Source organism: Lepisosteus oculatus, chromosome 16 (genome assembly GCF_040954835.1).
Source record: "Lepisosteus oculatus isolate fLepOcu1 chromosome 16, fLepOcu1.hap2, whole genome shotgun sequence".
Classification (NCBI taxonomy): Eukaryota; Metazoa; Chordata; class Actinopteri; order Semionotiformes; family Lepisosteidae; genus Lepisosteus; species Lepisosteus oculatus.
This window is the reverse complement of record NC_090711.1, coordinates 20,772,531-20,778,370: the sequence shown is the minus strand read 5'-3', so window position 1 is coordinate 20,778,370 and position 5,840 is coordinate 20,772,531. Positions and strand designations below refer to the sequence as shown.

The 5,840-nt window shown below is 45.8% G+C and overlaps 1 pseudogene; it reads right to left on the bottom strand.

Annotated features, from left to right (window-relative positions):
* Nucleotides 1–931: 931 nt before the first annotated feature.
* Nucleotides 932–1,101, bottom strand: LOC138223515 (U2 spliceosomal RNA; annotated as a pseudogene).
* Between the last annotated feature and the right edge of the window lie 4,739 nt (nt 1,102–5,840).

Sequence of the window (5,840 nt, the reverse complement as noted above, 5' to 3'; positions counted from 1 at the left end):
CTGAAAGTTCCATGGGCATCAGAGTCCCACGTGGGTTACTCGGCCCTACCAGTCCCTGATTGGTTGATCAAGGTGAGATATGAGTCACTTACTCCTGACACTTAGGAATGCAGTCCAGATGTCCATCTGGCACTCCCTAGACAGATAGGCGCCAATAGATGACCATTGTTCATGATAGCCAGGCTTAGCTAAGTGCATCCCCCTTGGGAGCTGTCCTAGGAAACCTTATCAAAGGAAACCTTAAATCAGCCTTCATGAATAGTTTCTCTGTGGCTGCACCACAGAGATGAACAGAGAAATGGGGCCTCATTTGGGAAAGCCCAGAACACTTAATTCTTTCTTATTATTAAGCCTCGCCGCTACACCTGTTATTTCTTTATGTGACCTTATTATTTTTACATTGGTTCTAGGCAGATTATGTATAGTAAGGATGACAGAGGGCACTCTTGCCTTACTCCCTTCTTGATAGCAATCGTCTCTCCTAAAAACCCATCGATATTGACTCCAGTTCCATCATTGATATACAATTGCCACAGCCAACCAATAAATTTTCCCCCGAAACCAAATCTTTCTAAAACCTGCCATAAAAAACTGTGATTGACACGATCAAAAGCTTTCTCCTGGTCTAAACTTATTAAAATTAGTGGTGAGTGCCTATCTTTGACCCAACTTATAGTATCTCTGATCAGGTGTAAATTCCAAAGTAGCATATACTCTTTTACTCCACAAGTTTGATCATGGGAGCTGAAAAGGGGGCCTGCCTGCTTGCCAAGAAAGTCGAGAGTGAGAAACTGCACAGAGGGAGGATGGGAAAGGAGACAGAGACAGGGACAGAGAGACACAGATGGACAAGAGATGAGACTCGAGAAGAAGGAGCTCCAGTCCACCTCGCTTGCTTGCTGGCTATGTCTGTCTTTTCACCCCTGAGAGAAGGTAGTGCACCGTTCCCGGAGGTGCTGCAATACCGGGCCGATGTGTGGAGAGGATGGAGCAAGCTCCTGATCCAGTTCCCTGTTCCAAAAACAGTTTAATATGTAGTCCTCCGATGGGGGACGTATCAAGATATTAAACTGATAAGAACATTATTTTTTTACAAAATATAGCTTATTTCCATACTTCAACTCAAAAAAAGGAAACATTCTCACAAATAATAAACATACCATGCAGTAAAAAAACTTTTTGAACAGCGGTGATTGTCCGTTATCAATCTATGCAAGTGGATGACGGGGAGGGATTTGTGCAATTGAAGAGTCCCTCCAAGCCCTATCACTTGCTTGTACAGGGCCCAATGTCTTTTCCAGGACTTCATCCTCCTTCTGAGGTTCGCCAGGATCCTCTCCTCCAGCTCCCTTGCTCCCCACTCTGTTGTGCCAGATGAGAGTGTTCCTTGCATCCCACAGGCCTTTTTTGTAAGGGACAGTAGTAGCCAGAGTAGGAACTGTGTCCCCTTGTCCAATCTGGTAGGTGCCAGCCCCTGCAGAATGTACTGGTAACTGAGCACCGCACCCGTTCCCAGGAGTTGCATAATGTTGTCCATTCTGCCCCACACCGCTTTGGCGAAAGGTCAGCTCCAGAATGCGTGCTCTTGAGTCTCCTTGACGAAACACGTGTCCCGGGGGCAATGCGGATTCCTGGAGATCGAGTGTTGGTAGAGGACCTGTCTGGTTGCCAGTCTCTTGTGTACGGCCATCCAGTTGAGGTCCTTCAGTTGGTTGTCCAGTTCTTTTGGCTGCATCCTTTCCCAGACTTGTGTGGGAACCTGCAGCCTTTCATCTGCGACCAGATGCCCCCTCACCTCTTTGTACAGGGCTCTGTGGTTGGTGCAGAGCTCTGGCTGTCTCGTGGCCTCGTACCTCCTGCTCCACTTGACAGCATGGGTGTAGAATTCCGGTTGCCTCTCTGTCTTGGGCCCAGTGTTTGACCACTGGACCAAGTGCCTCATCGGGATGGAGAGCCACAGTGACAAAGTACTGGTACTTGTGGCCAATGGGCTCTTGCAGTGCCCGACAGAGGTTGCAGAAAAAGATGCAGTTGAGTTTCAGGGGGAAATGTGGAACATCTCTACCCCCTTCCTCAACTAGCTGGCACATCCGGTTCCTTGTGATGTACTCGTACCTGCCGCCCCAGACGAAGCCGAAGATCATCCCTTGCAGTGCTCATCTGAGTCTGGCCGGTAGCGGGTACACCACCGCCAGGTGAACCAAAGCCGGCAGGATGTCTGCTTTCAACACCATCACTTTCCCTGTGTAGGACAGCGACTGCGTTTTCCACAGACCCAGCTTCGCGTTCACCTTGGCGATCCTCTCGGTCCAGTTGCTGGTCTCATTGATCTGGTTCTAAAAGGAAACGCCCAGTATTTTGAGGACCTCTGAGCAGAGCTCGACACCCTCCGGCGCCGTCATTCTGTCCTTCCAGGGCCCGAAGAAGATAAGAACATATTTTGTTTTTTTTACAAAAGTTTTATTCAAAACACAGCAAAATCATCACGTCGGTCACACCTCACCATACAGTCTCAAGGGCAAATAACATTTTCACAATTCAACAATCAATAAATGAAATCACAAATCAAAAGATTCTTCCGTTTTTCCTTTGCGGCAAAGTAACCCCACCTCCAAACATCCCTTAGAACCCTCCCTCGCACCATCCCCTTAACCTTCTCCACCACCTGTTTCACAGGCCACACAACATTCAGCTTGGCTAGCTCGTCTCTTGAATCCCACACCACCTGTTTTATTAGACTTACAAACAACCAACCCAAAAACCCACTGTACATGGAACAACAGACCTCATACATGCCTCAAACCACAAACACACAAAACTCTTAAACCGCCCCTCAACCCCACCACCAAGGACTTTACACAGCCCTGAAAAGAAACTACAATCTAGTTCAGGAGCAAATTTGGAACCCCCTCCCTCCCTCACTAACATCCATGTACATAATATCCCTCTTAATGTATTCATACTTCCCTCCCCACATAAACTCAAAAACCATCCGGGTCAGCAGTCTCCTGAATGTCTTAGGCAGTGGATACACATAAGCCAGATACACCAAGGCCGGCAGTACATCAGCCTTCAACACAACCACCTTCCCCACAAAGGATAACCACCGTGTCTTCCACAACCCAAACTTGACTCTTACTCGCACAAAAATCAAATTCCAATTATGCAGCTCATTCCCTTCTCTCCGGAAAACAACCCCTAAAATCTTCATCCCATCCTCGGCTACCTGCAGCCCCCCAGGCACTGTCCACACTGTGTGCCACCCGCCACACTCCATCGCCACAGACTTCTGCACATTGAGTTTGGACCCAGAAGCCCCTGCAAACTGCTCAAACTTGTATAAAGCCTACCTCACACCACCCTCAGATGTCAAGAACAAGGTGGCATCATCCGCATATTGCGAAATTTTGACCTCCCCTCCACTCCCTGGCAACCACAGCCTGTGCACTGCTGGATCCGCCCTCAAGTAGCATGCCAGGGGTTCCAGATACAATACATATACAAACAGTGGGGATAAAGGGCACCCCTGCCTCACCCCAAAAGACTGCAAGAACCATTTTCCCTGAGCCCGTTCAACACCAGCCTACTACCTACTGCTGCATACAGAATCCCTAACCAATTAAAAAAAAACTCCCCAAAACCTAAATGTGCCAAAATCCGTGATTAACCCTGTCAAATGCCTTCTCTTGGTTCACATTGACCAGCAACAGAGGCACTCTCTGGGCCTCTACCTATGCCACCACATCCCTAATCAGTGCCAAATTCCCTAATACTGACCTCCCTGGGACTCCACAAGTTTGGTCCAGGTGTACCAAATCTGGCATCACAGTCCTTATCCGTTCTCACCAGAACCTCTCCAATTAACTTGTAATCTGTGGTCAACAAGGTGACTGGCCTACAGTTTTTTAGATCTGTTGCGTCCCCTTTCTTAAATAATAACACTATCAGGCCTTCCCTCATTGTTCTGCTCAACCTGCCATCCCTATATATTTCATTCAGGACAGCAAGGAGTACTGGCCCCAACAGATCCCAGATGGTGGCATAGAACTCCTTAGGGAGCCCATCCACCCCAGGACTTTCCCATCCTTGAAGAATATAACAGCACCTTCCAATTCCTCCAGAGTGAAAGGACGCTCCAGATTCTCCTTCCCACTACTGGTCAGTCGTTTATCCAAGAAACTCAGGACAAAATCCCCCATCCCTCCATCAACCTTCTTTTCCTCTAACAAATCGGGATAAAAATCTGTTGCACACCATCTCTGCACTCTTCTTCACAACAATGCCGTCTCTGGTACACAGTGCCCAGATCACCGTCCCCCTCTGTCTCACCCTTACCTCCTGTAAGAAAATGGTGCAGCACTTCTCATTTTGCTCAATAAACTCTTGGCACCTTCGTACCAGGAACCGTCGAGCTCTTCCTTCGAAGGGAGATCTCTGGCGAGCCCTGCACTCTCTTTGGCATACAAAATCTCAACCCTTCTCATGACCTCCAGCACCTCTTTCATATCCCTCTTCATAACACCCTTACAAAAATCCCTAACACCCTTGTCTTCCTTTTTTTCCAATTCTCTTTATTAAATATCACAGCAGAGACATAAATACTTAAACTTTTACTTTTTAAGAGAATAAGAATGAATGTAAGAAAAAGAAATGGAGAATGGAGTTAAGGGAAAAAAATAAGAGCGAAAGGGGAAAGCAGGAAAAAAGACAAAAAAAAACAAAATAAAAACAAAAACAGGTACAGTCACAGATATATCAGAGTTTACCATTTAAAGGCATAAAGATTATAGCGTAGTTATATATAATGGTTTAGGAATATATACTGAGCTCCTCTTTTAAATCTAATGCTCTCAAAGGCTTATCCCACAGGTCTTTAAAATGGTCCAGCTCACCTTTTAGGATGAATCTTAACTTTTCCAAAGAGATCAAGTCTCTTATTAGTAATTCACAGAGAGCTAGAGAGGGGGGCTCGTCACCCACCCACCTGGTCATGATTGCCTTTCTTGCAAGCATCAGGGCAGGCTGGACTACTTCTCTATGGTTCAGCAGCAGAACAGACAAGACTCCCAAAATGCATGTGAGAGGATGAGGATCTTACTGTATTACACAGATCAAAGATATTTTTTTACATACCTCCCACCAGAACCTCTGGACATATGTACATTCCCATAGACAGTACAACAGTGTTCCAACCTGGGTTTTACATTTAGGGCAGTTAGGTGATGTGCCTGTGCTAAATTCGCTATAGCTCTGTGGAGATATATATGCTCTATGTAACAACCTGTACTGCATTTCTTTATACTGGTTACAGACGGAGATTGTTGAAGGCAATGAAAGAATAGTTTTACAAGTGTTATCATCTATACAGCACCTCAGTTCCTGGCTCCAGATTGTCTGTTAAGATTTTTGGAAGTCTACCTCATGCCTAGACAAGAAAGTGTCAAACGTGGAGAGAAATTTCTTTGAGTTCCTGTTCTTTAGAAAGATTTTTTCTAGTGTGTGCGAGCTGCTGAATAAGTCAAGACCACCATTCTTGGTACTCACATAATGCCTGATCTGAAGATATTTAAAGAAGTCTCTTGTTGGTATATTATATTTTCTTGAAGACACTCAAAAGATTTAAATGCCCCCCCTTCAAATAACTAAAAAATTATATGTTTACCTGCTGTTTGCCAATGTAGCGGTGAGGCTTATAAAAATACAGGAATTAAGTTTTCTGCTCCCTTGCCAGTGAGGCCCCATCTCTTTCTTCATCTCTGTGGTGCAGCCACAGAGAAGCTATTCATGCAGGCTGATTTAAAGATGTATACTTTTGATAAGGGACAGCTCCCAAATGGGGA